This window comes from Dendropsophus ebraccatus, chromosome 6, assembly GCF_027789765.1.
Source record: "Dendropsophus ebraccatus isolate aDenEbr1 chromosome 6, aDenEbr1.pat, whole genome shotgun sequence".
Taxonomy (NCBI): Eukaryota; Metazoa; Chordata; class Amphibia; order Anura; family Hylidae; genus Dendropsophus; species Dendropsophus ebraccatus.
Window position 1 is genome coordinate 27,257,101 of NC_091459.1, and position 17,060 is coordinate 27,274,160.

Sequence of the window (17,060 nt, forward strand, 5' to 3'; positions counted from 1 at the left end):
TTTCTTGGCTTCTCCTGACTCCTGCTTAGTATCTTTGACCTCTCTTGCTTGCCGCCTGCCCCTGACCTTATTGCCTGTTTTCTGACTACGCTTTTGGATCTGATTTTGTACTTTTGCTACCAGACTGTTGTGACCCGGATTGCTGACCATTCTTATTGTGTTTGTTCGTTTTGTCTTGTCTATTGTTTCACGTATCCAGGCCAGGGATCGCCGCCAAGTTGTCCGCTGCCATTTTAGGGCAGATTGCGGCAATTAGGTAGGGACAGTGGGCGGGGCTGAGCTCAGGGCTCACTGTCTCTGTGTGTTTGGTGTGACTGGTCCTGACAATTACACTGGACGATTTTTCGTCGTTTAACGATAAACGATCTCAAACGACCGCTATGGTGAAGATCATAAATCGATCACCCTATTACACAGTACGATGATGGTTACTTACAGTCGTTCCTGCGCTTGTCCTTTCCTGGCTGATAGACCAGGGAACGACCGAACGATATGTTATTACACTGAACGATGTTCGAACGATGTGTGAAGATCAAGGATGAAAATAGATCCAGATTCTATCAATAAACGATTTCTTGTTGGTCGTTTGATGGTTGCCTATTACACGAAACAATTATCGTTTAAATCCAAACGCTCTAATGATAATTGTCTTGTGTTATACGGCCCTTCCACTCATCAACATCACATGCCACATGCCTACTGGGAGCTAATAATATAAACTCCTCCTCTTAGAGATTTCATTGTTTTCAGTGTAGGCCACAGCCTGACAGTATGTTTTAGGGCCAGTTCACATGGAGTAAGACTGACAGAATTCTGTGGCGGAACTCTCTGCCGTGGAATCTTGCCAGCCTCTGTGTCATACAGGCAGTCTATGGGAGGCTCATGTGCCTACTCTCTCCGTGCCTCTACACTCTGAAGAATTGACATGTCAATTCTTCCTCGCGATAAGAGGAGGCGCGATCCCTCACAAAGACTGCCTGTATGCCGCCACGGAATTCCGTCAGTTTTACTCAGTGTGAACTGGCCCTAAAAGTGCCTTGAGCTAAATAATAGGGCTTCTATGGGTCTTGAAAGGTTCTCTTATTTACAATCGGAGCAGCAGTATTTCTGGCATAACTGTGATTATTACTTCAAGTCATATAGTTACAAATGTCATCAGCCATTTCTTACACTATAAAAAAAATATATGTGATCGTCAAGACAGTGTCACTGCCTTCATATGTAATTTCATAACCATGAGCCAGTAAAGTAAACGATAAGATATTCCATATATAAGCAAAACAATCAGAATTGACATAATGGACCATGAAGCCAATATCTACAAGACATGGACTGGAAAATACATGTAATCATAGATTTGTAACTAATAAACACATTTTGGCACTTCATGCGTACATACAGGATATTTTTAGTGTCATTTTTATATCAGTAGTCTGAGTATGTGCCAAGTGTTGTCGTAGTGAATAACTAATAGCAAGAGAAGAGGTGTGAAGGGGAAAACCAAATGAATATACATATATAATTAACAGATATAATAAAATGCAGAAACATAGCAAAAGTCTATATGCACATATAAGACAAGGTGTAGTACTGTACCATATGGGTGCCATTAAACTAACTACCCTACTTTATGCATCGTGATAACCGTAAAACATTAGCAGTCTTTTTAACATAATTAAAGGGGTACAAATAAAGATATACAGTGGTACCTTGGTTTAAGAGTAACTTGGTTTAAGAGCGTTTTGGTTTAAGAGCTCACAGTTTTTCAAAATTGTGACTTGGTTTAAGAGTATTGCTTTGGTTTAAGAGCTCCCTGTACTGGGTGGGAGAGAAAGTTGAAAGGGACATGGTCTGCCTAGCGGGGTCTACAGCACTGTACTCCGACCCAGGAAGTCTCCCTCACCTTCCAAATCAAAGCAGATCAACTTCAGGCTAGGGCTTGCATCAGGGGACAGGACTGTGGAGGTAATCTCTCCATAGCTGTAACCCCTCTCTCCCCGGACAGAAAGTTCTGCATGTATGTGCCCACATCTGCCCTGCTCATTCCTTCATGCTCCCTGCAGGCTCTGTCAGCCCTTGTGTTTCCCATCCTCTCCATTACTGTACAGTAACTTATAATATCACATATTCTGCTGTTTCTGAATGTTTGTTTCATCTGTTTTACATGTTATTCAGAATAATAAATAATTATTTTTGGGGTGTGGAACCAATTGTCTGCATATCAGTGATTTCTTATGGGTAAATTTGCTTTGGTTTAAGAGTGGATTTGGATTACAAGCACGGTCCTGGAACGAATTATGCTCGTAATCCAAGGCACCACTGTATTACTTTATAATATATATATATATATATATATATATATATATATATATATATATATGTCATGTGTCTGGCAGAGTAGTAAGGGGCAACATGGCCCCTCTGCTGCCACCACTGTTTGTGTCAGGTACTGCAAGGTGTCCTGCAAGGATCCTTTCAGGGATCTCCTGCTCTGTTGCTAAGCAAGATTCTGCCCCTATTTTCTTTATATTTTTATATACAGTACATGAGGGGAGGAGACGCTGCTAGACACGATCGTAGTGTCCGGCAGCCTTTGCAGAGGAAGCGCTGGTTGCTGTCATTGCTTGCTTGTGTATTGTATATAAAAATATACAGTACACAGGGGGGCAGCATAGGACTGCTTGGCAGCACTAGAACATAGGATATCAGGAGCCCTGCAGTATCCAACACCAGCAGTGGTGGCAGCAGAGAGGTCATGTCGCCCCTTACTGCTTCCAAAACTATCCTTTTTTTCATTTTTTTTATAAAGTTATATTACAAAGTAATATAACTTTATTAACCCCTTAAGGACAGAGCCTGAAATGGCCTTAAGGACAGAGACAAATTTTATGAATATGACCTGTGTCACTTTATTCATTAATAACTTCAGGATGCTTTTACCTATCCGGCTGTTTCTGAGATTGTTTTCTTGTGACATATGGTACTTTACATTTCTCGTAAATTGGAGTCGATACTTATAACGAATCTTTATGAAAAAACCCCAAATAACGTGAAAAATTGTGAAAAAATGCATTTTTCCAACTTTGAAACTTTTCTGCTTATACAGAAAATGGTTATGCCACATAAATTATATATTAAATAGCATAAGCAACATGTCTACTTTATGTTGGAAGCATTTATTAAACTATCTTTCATTTTTCTTAGACAATAGAAAGCTTAAAACATTAGCAGCAATTTTCCAAATTTTCAGTAAAATTTCAAAATCAGATATTTTTAGGGACCTGGTTAGGTTTAAAGTATTTGAGGGGACTGTATGTTAGAAAGCCCCACAAAGCACCCCATTTAAGAAACTGCACCCCTAAAACTCTGCAAAAGCACAACCAGAAAGTTTTTTTTAACCCTTTAGGGGAGTCACAGAAATAAAAGCTAAGTGTGTAAGAAATTTAAAAAAATTTGAATTTCTGTGCAGAGATTTTATTGTAATCCAATATTTTTCATAATGATAAACCTATTAGCAGAGAAATGCACCCCAATAATTATTGCCCCGTTTCTGCAGTTTATAGAAATACCCCATATGTGGCCCTATTGCACTATTTGAAGCAACTACAAGCATCAGATACAAAGGAGCGCCTAGTGAATTTCAACGCCTCCGTTATATTTGGTCATTTTTGACTGTACCACTTCAGGTTGGCAGAGGCTCTGGGGTGCCAAAACCTAAAAATCCCCCCTAAAGGGACACCATTTAGAAAACTACACCCCTCAAGGAATGTAACAAGGGGTGCGGTGAGCATCTGGACCCCACAGGTGCTTCACAGATTTTCAGAACAATGTGGCAAAAAAAAGAAAAATTAAAATTTTTACACTAAAACAGTGTTCTAGCCTTCATTTTACATTTTACAAGGGGATAAAAGAAAAATAAAGAACACCAAACGTGTAGCGCAGTTTCTCCCGAGTACAGAAATACCCCACATGTGGACATAAAGTGCCAAGCGGGCGCAGCACGAGCCTCCAAAGGGAAGGAGCGCCAATTGACCTTTGGAAGCTGAATTTCACTAAAATGGATTTCGAGGGCCATGTCGCATTTACAAAGCCCTCGTGCTGCCAAAAAACTGGAAACCCCCCACAAGTGACCCCATTCTGGAAACTACACCCCTCAAGAAATCTAACAAGGGATGCAGTGAGCATATGGATCCCACTGGTGACGGGCACAAATGTGGAACAATGTGACGTAAAAGTGAAAACTTTCATTTTTTTACTTTTACGTCATCAAGGGGTCCATATCCTCACTGCACACCTTGTTAGATTCCCTGAGGGGTGTAGTTTTCAGAATGGGGTCACTTGTGGGGGATTTTTACTGTCTTGGCATCACGAGGGTTCTATAAATGCGACATGACGTTCATCATCCATTCTGGCCAAATCCAGCCTCCAAAATCCAAATGACGCTCCTTCCCTTCGGAGGCTTGCCCTGCGCCCACATGGCGCTTTATGTCCACTTGTGGGGTGTTTACGGACTCGGGGAAAATTGCTCTACACATTTTGTGTGTTTTTTTCTCTTTTAACCCCTTCTAAAAATGAAAAATTTAAGGCTAAACCAACATTATAGTGTAAAAAATTTAATATTTAATTTTCACTCCACATTGTTCCACATTTGTGCCCGTCACCAGTGGGGTCCATATGCTCACTACACCCCTTGTTACATTTCCTGAGGGGTGTAGTTTCCATAATGTGGAGGTCACTTGTGGGGGGTTTCAACTGTCTTGGCAACACAGAGGCCTTTCAAATGCAACAATAACCTCAAACTCCATTCCAGCCAAATCCAACCTCCAAAAGCCAAATAGCGCTCCTTCCCTTTGGAGGTTTACCCTGCATGGTGCTTTATGGCCACATGTGGGGTATTTGCTCTACACATTTTGTGTTTTTTTTATCTTTTAACCTCTTATGAAAATGAAAAAATCAAGACAAGATCAATGATTTAGTGTAAAAATTAAACATTTTTTTACACTAAATGTTGGTCTAGCCTTGATTTTTTCCATTTCCACAAGGGGTTCAAAAGAAAATGAACATAAAACGTGTAGGGTAATTTCCCCTGAGTACATAAATACCCTACATGTGGATATAATGTGCCATATGGGCACAGGGCAAGCCACAAAAATGACAGAGCGCCATTTAGAGGCTGGAATGGAGGACGGAGGCCATGTCGCAATTACAAAGCTCCTGTGCTGCCAGGACAGTAGAACCCCCCCCCACAAGTGACCCCATTCTGGAAACTACACCCCACAAGGAATCTAACAAGGGGTGCAGTGAGCATATGGACCCCACTGGTGATGGGTACATATGTAGAACATGTGCCGTGAAAATAAAAAATATATTTTTTTTCATTTTCACGGCACAAATGTGTCCGTCACCAGGGGCCCATATCCCCGCTGCACCCCTTGTTAGATTCCTTATGGGGTGTAGTTTCCAGAATGTGGTCACTTGTGGGGGGTTTCTACTGTCCTGTCAGAACAGAGGCTTTGTAATTGCATCATGGCAAGTCTCTAATGGGAATGGCAGCCATACCTATTTAGTTGGGGAAAAGGGACAATTTTTAATTTATTTGTGGGTATTAGGCCAATTATTAGTTTATAGGGTTCAAATTCAACCTGTGTTGATCCAAAGGAAGGCAAAAAACCCTTGTGAGGCAGAAGACAGTAGCCTCATAACTGGAAAAAAATTCCTTCCCGACTCCAAAATGGCGATCAGAATAATCCCCGGATCAAGGTGACCCCTGAAATAGGAATAAGGGACAGAATTTAGAGAATGTAGAACTCCAATGACGTGTGGTATCCCTTGAAGCGATCCAGTATGTAGAGGCCGGGGTGATCAGGACAGATGTCACACTGGGAAATGGTGTCCTTCCTGATCCCCCTGTTACGCCACACTTTGCACTTCTTCTGGGGTTTCCTGTTTTCCAGTGTGGGAGACGTCATCTGGAAAATGTTGCCCTGGTGCGATACGGGGTCCTTCATATCCAGAAGCGCTGGGTCCGCTCCATGGCTGCTAAACATTAGGGCTTTATTACTGCTTCAGATATTTTCGGATTGTGCCGCAAGCTACAGTAGCTCGGGCAGCGAGGGACCGGAAGAGGGGGTGCTGGTATAAAAGTTATCCCCGTACAGGTGGTGACCTTTATCCAGCAGTGGGAAGATCAGTTCCCAAACTATCTTCTCACTAACTCAAGGATGGGGGGGGGCATCTGGGGGCTGGATTCGGGTGTCCCTTCCTTCATACACTGTAAGGCTGCGTTCACACTACGTATATTTCAGTGAGTATTGCAACCAAAACCAGGAGTGGATTAAAAACACAGAAAGGATCTGTTCACACGATGGTGAAATTGAGTGGATGGCCGCCATATAAAAGTAAATAACTGCGATTATTTCAACATAACAGCTGTTGTTCTAAAATAACAGCAAATATTTGCCATTAAATGGCGGCCATCCACTCAATTTCAACATTGTGTGAACAGATCCTTTTTGTGTTTTTAATCCACTCCTTGTTTTGGTTGCAATACTGACTGAAATATACTGACTGAAATATACATATACTGACTAAAATATACGTAGTGTGAACGCAGCCTTAGGGTACGTGCACACTGTGGAATGGCGAAGGATAACCCTTTGTGCATTCCGCAGCTGGCACCCGCTGGCGGACTGATGCGGGCGCACGTCAAGTCAAAGACTCCATCTTATGCACGAGCGGATTACGCTGACGGACGACGGAATCCGCCCAAGCATAGAATGGAGTCTATGACATGGGCGGAGACGCACGCGCCCGCAAGGTCCGCCAGCGGGTGCCAGCTGCGGAATGCACAAAGGGTTATCCTTCGCTAATCCGCAGTGTGCACGTACCCTAAATCTGTGTACCCTGAGGTACTCTCACAGAGTTTGTAGAATTCCACGCCATACCGTCATCTCTTATTGGGAAGGTACTGGCAGAAAAGACGTGTCTGGGGGGCAGCGCACGCTACGCTACCCCCAGACACGTCACTGGATGATGAGGATGATGAGGATGAATGGAGGAAAGAAGGATCCCCACATTCATCCTCACTGGCTGTTTCGGTGTCGGAGGCAATAATAATGTATGCGTCCGACGCCGAAAACACCCTGGGGGCCATCTATATATGGGGATTAGTATATGGGGTATGTAAATGGTACTGGTGTAGTGTAAAACTTTATTTCATGTAGTGTAGTGTTTTTTACATTTTTTTTGACAGTAAGAAAAAATATACCTACGCCAAGAAAGGAGTTTCTGATAAATGCCGCACTTATGTGCGGCACTTATGAGCAGACAGTGGCAGTAGGATATAGGGGGGAAAAACGCCCCTACACCAAAAAGGAGGAGTTGCTGATCAGCGGCGCACTTATGTGTGATGCTGATCAGCTCACAGCGGCGTTAGGGTGCATAAAAAGAAAAAAAAAATTGAAAGACAATTTACACTGATCAGCCACTAGGGGGCAGAAGAGTGAAGCTGCCGAAGCCCGCCGAAGCCCGAAGAGCCGAAGATTTCCGAAGTTAGACGACGGGGACCCGACGGAACCCGGAAGTAACTCGACGCAGAGAAGAGGACGTGCGGACCGCCGATCTTAGCTCCGGACGCCGGGATCAAGTGAGTATAGTGCACTACACTACACACACACACCTGTTCTGCGCCCCTCTGCTACCTAGCTGAGGGGTGCAGAACCCGGGGACTCTGTTTTTTAACTCGTTGATTGCCGTGATAGGCCAGCCGGTACTGGCCGGCCTATAACAGCGATCGTGGGGGTGGCATCTGCGCCATCTTTTGGGGGCTCACTAATTGCAATTAGTGCTGTTTCGGACAGCATCAAATCGCCATTACTTTCCGGGTCACCGGGTCACCGATGACCCGGAAAGCTGTTTTCAGCTGCTATCGGCTGATTTGTATTGATCAGCCTATAGCAGCGATCGTCAGCACGGGAGGGGTTAATCACCCCCTGTGCCGACGAGCAGAGATGGCTTGCTATACATTATAGCAGGCCATCTTCCCCAATCACTGTGTGTGTATGCACAGCGATCGGGGAAACATCGGGCGTAAATGTACATCCGTTTGTGTTAAAGCCCACCCTGCGGGGGCGTACATTCATGCCTGATGTCGTTAAGGGGTTAAAGCAATGTGTTAGCCAAAAAAAAAAAATCTTATACAGTCTCCAGTGTACCCCTTTAATTTCTAATGCCAATGGCATATTTATAGACAATAATTATAAATATTGCAAATTTATTGCAGTCAGAAGGGTATTCCTATGCCAAAGTGTTATAATGATTGGTAAGGGTCCAACATAATTATGTGGTCAGACCCCCACTAATCGGCTTCTTGACATAGGAATATCCTCCTAAACATAAAAAATTATGCTTGTTAAAGGGGTTATCCATTGCTACAAAAACATGGCCACTTTTGCACCACTCTTGTCTCCAGTTCAGGTGTGGTTTGCAATTAAGCTCCATTTACTTCAATAGAACCCCACCCAATCTATAGACAAGAGAGGGGGAAAAGTTGCCATGTTTTTGTAGCGCTGGATAACCCTTTTAAAGTCAGACTTGCATGTTTTTAATGGTAAATAAAGCTGCAACTATATTCTATCCTGGGTCTCTGACTATGCTGTATTTCCTTGCCCTGGATGTTTGTCAGTCTGATGCGGCATTGCAGCTGCTCACGTGAGGAGTGGAGGGTCCTTAGTGCCAGCTCCCCGTCTACAGTTCAGAAAAAATATCTGATATTCAAATATCAGTTCACAGGTCGTTTAAAATCTTCAACTTTGATGGAAAAATATTTTCAGAAAAAAAAATATTATTGTACACTGCCATCAGACGTTAATACAATTACTGATGCTTTTCTATTTACCACATGAGGACATTGGAAATGGCAGCGATGACCTTAAAATGGAAAAAGTACAATAGAGTTCCTGATAATGGAAACAATGTGATAAGGACCAGGATGGATTATAATACACTATGCTAATGGCTCGATTAAATGGCTGATTGGTATGGAAGGCAGCAGTTAACTGAGAACACATGCCACTTATAAAACCACAGATCCATAAAGAACATGTCCCCTATAAATCACTCAACTCTTTAGCATACATCTCCAATGTGAGAAACAGTCAGGAAAGATACATGTTAACCAGCGCTGAATCCATTATTAACCTGCCCAATTACTGTTCTCCAAACTATCTATCTAATTATCTATCTATCTCATATCTATCTATTTATCTGATAATCTATGTATCTATCATCTATCTCTCTGTCTGTCTGTCTATCTATTATCTATCTATTATCTATCTATCGTCTAGCTATTTCTCTATCTATTATCTATGTATCATCTATTATCTTTCTATCTACAGTATATCCTATGTATTATCTATCCATCTATCTATCTGTCTATCTATCTATCTTTCTACAGTATCTATCTATCTATCTATCTATCTATCTATCTATCTATCTATCTATCGATCTCCTATCTATCAATAAATCATCTATTATCTATCTATCTCCTATCTATCATCTATCTATCTATCTATCTATCTATCTATCTATCTATCTATTTATCTATCTCCTATCTCCTATCTATCTATCTCTTTAACTAAAACTCAAGAAACATAAGACATTTGGTTTAATATTTATTTGAATATTTAAGTAGAACCCTGAAACCAAATGGCTGTTTCTATTGTTTTCCAATGATTCAATGATTCAGCCCCAGGGTTTATGTCTGCATGATAAACCATATATGCAAATGTACATAGGGGGCAGCCAATGTTTGCTTCCTTGATGTGAAGCACTGTAATTCTTGAACAGTAACACAATCCCTTATTTCCTGCATGTAAGCTGTAGGTGTTTATATTACTATGACTACTAAACATGCAGCAGATAACACCTACAGAACATATATATGTTTGTTTTATTTTTCTCTTTTTATCTATCATTTATCTATCAATCTATTATCTAACTATCTCATATCTATCTATCTATCTATCTATCTATCTATCTCCTATTTATCCATATATCTATTATCTATCTATCTATCTATCTATCTTTCTATCTATTTATCATCTATTTATTATCTATCTTCTATCTATCTATCTATCTATCTATTTCTTATCTACCTATCATCTATCTATATCCTATAAATGTATGTATGATGTATGAATCTATCTTTCTATCTATCTTTCTCATCTATATATCTATCTTCCATCATCTATCTATCTATCTATCTATCTATCTATTAACTATCTATTTATTATCTATCTATCTATCTATCTATCTATCTATCTATCTATTTATCTTCTATCTATCTATCTATTTATCTTCTATCTATCTATCTATCTATCTATCTATCTATTAACTATCTATTTATTATCTATCTATCTATCTATCTATCTATCTATTTATCTTCTATCTATCTATCTATCTATCTATCCATCTATTCATCTATATCGTATGTATGTATGTATGAATCTATCTCATCTATTACTATCTATTTATCTATCTATCTATCTATCTATATCTTATGTGTGTATGTATGTATGAATCTATCTATCTATCTCATCTATTACTATCTATCTATCTATCTATCATCTATCTATATCTTATGTATGTATGTATGTATGTATGAATCTATCTATCATCTGTTTATCTGAAACATAACATTTTGTCTTACACATTTGTCATGTTTGTCGTTTCAGGCTCTGTAGTTAACATCATCATTATATTACTGGTCCATAACCTCTGCCATCATGACATCCTCATCGCTCACAACAAACAATGGAGCAAAACTGGTAACTATAAACAGAAAATATTGATAATTAAAAATTCATGTCATCCTCATTATTGTATTTCTTCTAACAGCAAGATAATAGCTCACACCCACTATCTGCATTTTTCCCTCTTCCCGTGGGCATTATCATGGCCCAATCCCAAAGGACTATTACAGCTTCTTCTTCTTCTGGCAGTTTCAAAACAACATGTAAAATTACTGTGATCAAGAAATGTTGCAATAAATTAACAACCTATGGCTGAAAGGCAAGATGTATACTACTATAGTATACCTATATTATACTACTATACCTATATTATACGACTATGTTATACCTATATTATACTACTATACTATACCTATATTATACTACTATATTATACCTATATTATACTAATAAAGTATACCTATATTATACTACTATGTTATACCTATATTATACTACTATGTTATACCTACTGTAAATTATACTACTATGTTATACCTATATTATACTACTATATTATACCTATATTATACTACTATATTATACAACTATATTATACTACTATAGTATACCTATATTATACTACTATACTATACCTATATTATACTACTATGTTATAAGTATATTATACAACTATATTATACCTATATTATACTTTATACAACTATATTATACCTCTATGCCACTGTAGGTTTCATAAGCTACTCTATATAGAGAAGTTTCTTACTGCTGTAATTACCTTGTAGAACTAATGAGGTGAGGCCTTCTCACCTTGTGCCTCCGCGTCTAAGAACATATTGGTTAATAATATCCACAATGTTTGTCATTATATATGGACTGCGCCTTTGTACTTTCCATTAGCGGTACACTATGAAATGTGTCATGGCTATAAATGAAAAGGAAAAATAATAATAAATTACAATGAATCCTCATAGATTATTTTCTGCCGATAACATGAAAGTAGCCAAGGATTGGAGCTGAAGGCGGAATGTAAACAGATGTAGCGGAGTTCAATTTGTCATTTGGTTTAGAAAATTGTTGTATCACATTGTTTTATATTTATGCAAAAGAACTCTCCAGAGACACCATCATGTGTCTCAATGTCAGTGAACTAGCCAGACCTTCCTCCGGGAAGGAACAACCAAGCCAAGGAATGTCTCCAGTCAAGGAAACCACCCAAGCAAGGTATCCATCCACAGACAGCTGTTTTGGGGTATTTGCCCCTCATCAGTAAGGAGTAGGATTCTGGCTAGTGGGAGTAATGCCTAGTAATTGTTTTATATTTATTCATTTAATACTTGGCACAAATTAGATTTGGTAGTCCAAAGACATGCCAAATATATACCACATGGGTAAGTTTTGAGCATCTTCCTAGACTTGTTATCTAACGTTACGGCACCAAAATCTTGGTTCACATTATGACATTTCAAGACACACCCCATCGGTGCAAGGACACTCCTACTTGTCAAAGTAGGAAACTAAAAACAGGATTCTTTTTGGAGCAGTTGCTTCCCAAAATTTGCACCAAATTATGCCCATTTTATAACAAGGTCCAGGCTTAAACATATTGGAAAATTGGCGGCCCCAATATGTTGTCTGTGGTTTTACATAGAGCTGTTGGTAAACTCAATGCATTATCATAAACTCTCCCAAGTGATTGTTCCTGCCATCTTTTTGATGTTATCCTGTAGCTTCTATTAGAAGGTAGATAGTGGTGATACCTTGATACCTGTAGGGTAGCAGCTTTGCTACTTCAGACATATAGATAGATAGATAGATAGATAGATAGATAGATAGATAGATAGATAGATAGACACTGAAGAGTATCATGAAAATATGTGTTGTGATGATAGATATTTTCCATTTTAAGTCGAAATGACTAGATTGTTCCCACCGAACATTTGCCAGCCCATGTAGGTTTTAAGGGGAAGCCTACAGTCTTGTATCTATTCCAACTATCACCAATAACTAAATAGGTCAATTTGTTTATTGCTTACTGTGAGACGGCTTCAGGAGCCAGGAAGATTTTCTGGAAAAATAATGCATAAGCTCTTCCTAGTTAACACTTTGTCGGATATAATATATAGGTTCAAATACGGAATACATCTTCTTTAGAAACCAGGTAATGGTTGATAAACTGGTGTGGGCTACAGATACAAACAATTTAACAGTTTCAGCAAGGATTTAGCTTGGTAAAGGGAGAGTCTCATATTTTGAAACATATAACGTTTATTTATACGTAATACTGACACCCCTCAATGGCTAATCGATAGGGTCAATATTGGTCAATATTGATTTGGCTCCCAGTAGTATTATTGTATGACGGTGGTTAGGCAAGTTTGAAAACACCAAATATCTCCCAAGAGAATATCTCCCAAGTCACATTAAAAAACCAACATATATAGAAATATAATTCTGCGGGCTGGTCATGGTGGAGTAAATGTATACCTCTGTGACCAAGACTTACATAACAAGTGTAACATTTGAAAAAATCTATAACAGTAAACCATATTAAGTGAGAAAAGCAGTACGTAAAAAAAAAAAAAAACAACAACTATCTCCTCCCCAACATTTGTCGAAAAGTAAATGATAAAGCGCCTCTTGCTGATCTGCATGTAACTAGATCACACCAGCTGCATCACTTCTTTCCATGTTATGTAAAACACTAATTATCACATTAACCAAACACAGACAACAAAAATATACTCTGCTCAAGATGATCCACAAATCACTGGATAAGTACTGTACACCATCCGTACAGCAATGGTAAGAAAGAACAGATTTATAGTACAGAACACCATGTGCTGCAAAACACAACAAGGTGGTGGTGGTGATGGGGTGTAAATTATTCAGTCCATCCTGTATTCAGCTCGGAGGAGGCATAGCAGCAGTGCAGCCTATGACCAGTACTAGTCATACATGGTACCATAAACACCAACATAAAAATAAATACACCTACATACATGAAGACTGTATCAGATTGAGGAGAAAATCCTCCTTCAGTCTCATCAGCTGCCAATAAATATCCTGTAACCTAAAATACCATAACTTAATAACATTATCATTAGTGATCCCATGGTACCACTATGCCATTAGCCTAATAAGATAAGATAATCATTTACATGGCAAACAGTTGTTGATCATGATGAAGCAAGTTGTTACGCCATTTTTTTTTTCTAAGGAAGCATTTACCCAGAGAATACCAAGTTAACCGAAAAGAGACAATATTTTATTCCATATAAATTGTACGTTGTATAAAATCAACGTCTGAGTGCTTTATGGAGTAACAATATGGATCTTTCCCAAAATGAAAACTTTATAATGCAGCGTTTCCAACGTCAATGTAATCTGCATGCTACGTGTAACTAATAAGAAAGGTTCCATTTTATTAAAAAAAAAAAAAAATCCATGTTTTTGCTTCAGTATTTTAGAGCCGAGCTTTATAGTAATATGTCTACATAGTTATAACCCTATATATTATGGAGTTCTGAAAAGCCAACAAATCAGGTCAGCCTAGCTGGATGCAATAGACTGCTATAGATATCTATGAATCATGGCAATTTCTTAGTGAGTCAGTGAGGCAAGCTCCCAGAGTACTCATAAATACTGAAATATTTTGGGAAAAAACTGTAGAATTTTTTGTTTCCTGTATAAAAGGTTCTAAATCTACAGCCCCAACCATCCTAAAAACCCAGCCCTACATCCCTGATCAAAAACCTTTCTGTCAATTCTAGAGGTGTGAATAGGATGAACTCCGCAGACTTCACAGTAGAAGCAAGACTCCTTCTTCCTGAAACCTCCCATTCACCAGTTACCAACAGATGCCCAATCGCAGACATTTCAGCTAAAAATCTACAATATTCCAATCTGGCAGGAGGAAAAGATGCCAAACTCTTGTGAACGTGCGGCTAGGACTGCGCCGAGCTCATTGGGATCTGTGCATATAAAGTATTCATCATCCCATAGTAAATGTGACAAGAAGGTGTCCTCACATATGACAATAACATTTGTACTCCTGAAGTGTGTGCCTCTGGTCTCTGCTGTTCTCTCTCTCTTGTGCTGTCCTTGACTCTTGATGTGCCATGTTAATAATGCATGATATCTTGGAGAACCCTGTGTGTCTTTTTCTGCAAATGAAGCCGGTATCTACAGATTCTAGGGTAGATAGCACAAAAAAAGAACAATATCTATGTTTATCATAAATAACTGTCTATTTGTAAACATTGGGGCTAGAATGACATAACAAACCTTACTAATTTTTTTGTATAAAATAAATATTTACATCTATTCATCTAAATAAGTAAACAACCATTTCCAGATAGAAGGAATGTAATGGAATATGTATTTATCTAATATTAATCTAATCTTTTCTGCTGTTTCTGCTGCTTGTGTCCTGGTTGTTGTTGTTGTTGTTGTTGTTGTTGTTGTTGCTTATTTATTCATCCATCTGAACAGAATTTCACTAAAACATGTTAAAAGTTTCTACTCTGTATCATCTATATATGATAAAAAATGGTGGCTGAAAAACCCTTCCCCATACAGGATTTAGCATACATACATAGATCTAGGTGGTGTACATGGATGAAGGCATCAGTCAGGCAGCTCTTACCCCTGTTCACATGTCACAGTCAGACACCTCTCTCCATGTACAAGGCTCCTGGATGTTGCTTGAGGCTCCAGCTCTGGCTCTGAGGAACTTGCAGACCGGACTCCTGTCCACAAATGTTTTTTTTTGCTGCTGAACTGCTGCCCCCAAGAGGGAGAACTGGAAGCAGAGTCGCACAGTACAGTCAGTGCCCCCAGGGGCTTAGGGGAGAACAAAGTGACTGGGAGTCCTAGTTATACAAACACCTCGATGGGTGAAAGGCAAGAAGAGATACCCACAGCTATGGGGAGGAGGGGAGGAGGCGTCGTTATCCACTTCATAGAGATCTATCTCCCTGCAGCTTGTTCAGTCCAGATCCCCAGCACTAAGATATTGGGCTTGTCTGGCACCTCCTGGCATTCCTGTTCTGCCACACTGACACTTGTCCTTGTGCTTGCCTGCTGTTTGCTTGCAGCTGACTTGCTCCTCTTGGCTTCTTCTCCCTCCTCTTCTTCCTCTTCTCCCTCTTCACTCGCAGCTCTGCTCGTCTGATTTGTGTTTTTTCCTCTTGGTCCCAGTGCTCTCAGGTCCCATTTATCAAGCTGCTCTTCATCACGTGTTAATCTGCTTCAGTCCTGGCACCAGCACAGACTCCTCTGATGGAAAGGGATGGCTCCTCTCTAGTCATATACACAGTATACAACAGTAACACACCCATCCCCAATGCAGCCTCCAATAATCAGCCACCACATTTGGAAGTTGTTAGTTCCTTCCTAATGCAGATGAAAGCCTATGAAGAGGAGTAATCTTCACACTGAGCCCTAATAGTACAATGAGGTATTCATATCACAAATGACCAATGTATAAAGAGCATATTATATCCTCCCATCCCCTTCCATGTGCCTATACATTCTTCTGTGCACTCATCTCAATTTATGCCTCCCTAGGTCACAATCCACCAGTGTTATCATCACTCCCACACATCCCTAGCTGTGATCTACAAGTGCATCCTATAGTGATTACTGTCACCATACAGCATCCCCTCCCCCCAATTCTCTTCACACAGGAGGCAATGGAACTTTTTACAGAGATACACACAGTAGCTCCCAAGAGCCCCCTGCAATATCAGCTGCATTACACACAGCAGTCTCAGAGTCCGACATAGCAGCCACCTGTGTCTTTGGGTTTGGGGGAAGGCAATCACTAGTCTACTTTATATATGTATATTTCTCAAGGCTGTATCTTACATGGGCTACACAGAGAATGTTTTTCCGTGCGCTTTTTTCCAAGAAATACATTTCAGGGCAAAATAAATGTATAGAACGTATTGTGTTTCTGAAACCTTGAACTGGGTTGGATAGTATAGATGTATGGTGGTAAAAGTGCTTGTTATTTATATATGTTGCAGTAAAATGATAGAATCCAAGGATTTGATCAAATCAGTGACGATTTGATCAAAACCTGGGGAATGAAACGAACACGCCGTTCCATCATTTTCCTAGGGATTTGATCAAATCACTGACCCCTTTCAGGGAAATGACGGAATGAACGATCGAGGAGTCGTCCGGCTCTATGTTTGGCGGTGGAGGCGGATGAGGGAGCAGAGCCGCACACCTCCCGGCAGGTATATGGCGGTGGGGGCAGACGGGAACTCCCAGCAGGCACGGCGGCGGAGGCGGACGGGG

General features: G+C 39.9%; 1 protein-coding gene across 3 annotated transcripts in view; it reads right to left on the reverse strand.

The window, feature by feature from the left end:
- CNR1 (cannabinoid receptor 1) overlaps positions 1 to 17,060 on the reverse strand; it is a 103,178-nt gene that overhangs the window by 77,280 nt on the left and 8,838 nt on the right. Inside the window, exon 1 of one of the 3 annotated variants that reach the window (XM_069973557.1) lies at positions 15,400 to 16,013. The exons of 1 other annotated variant lie outside the window; for it this stretch is intronic. The gene's annotated coding sequence lies outside the window, so the exon portion shown is untranslated. Of the gene's footprint in view, positions 1 to 11,561; positions 11,669 to 15,399; positions 16,014 to 17,060 lie in introns of those variants that run through there. One more of the 3 variants, XM_069973560.1, reaches the window with a different exon arrangement.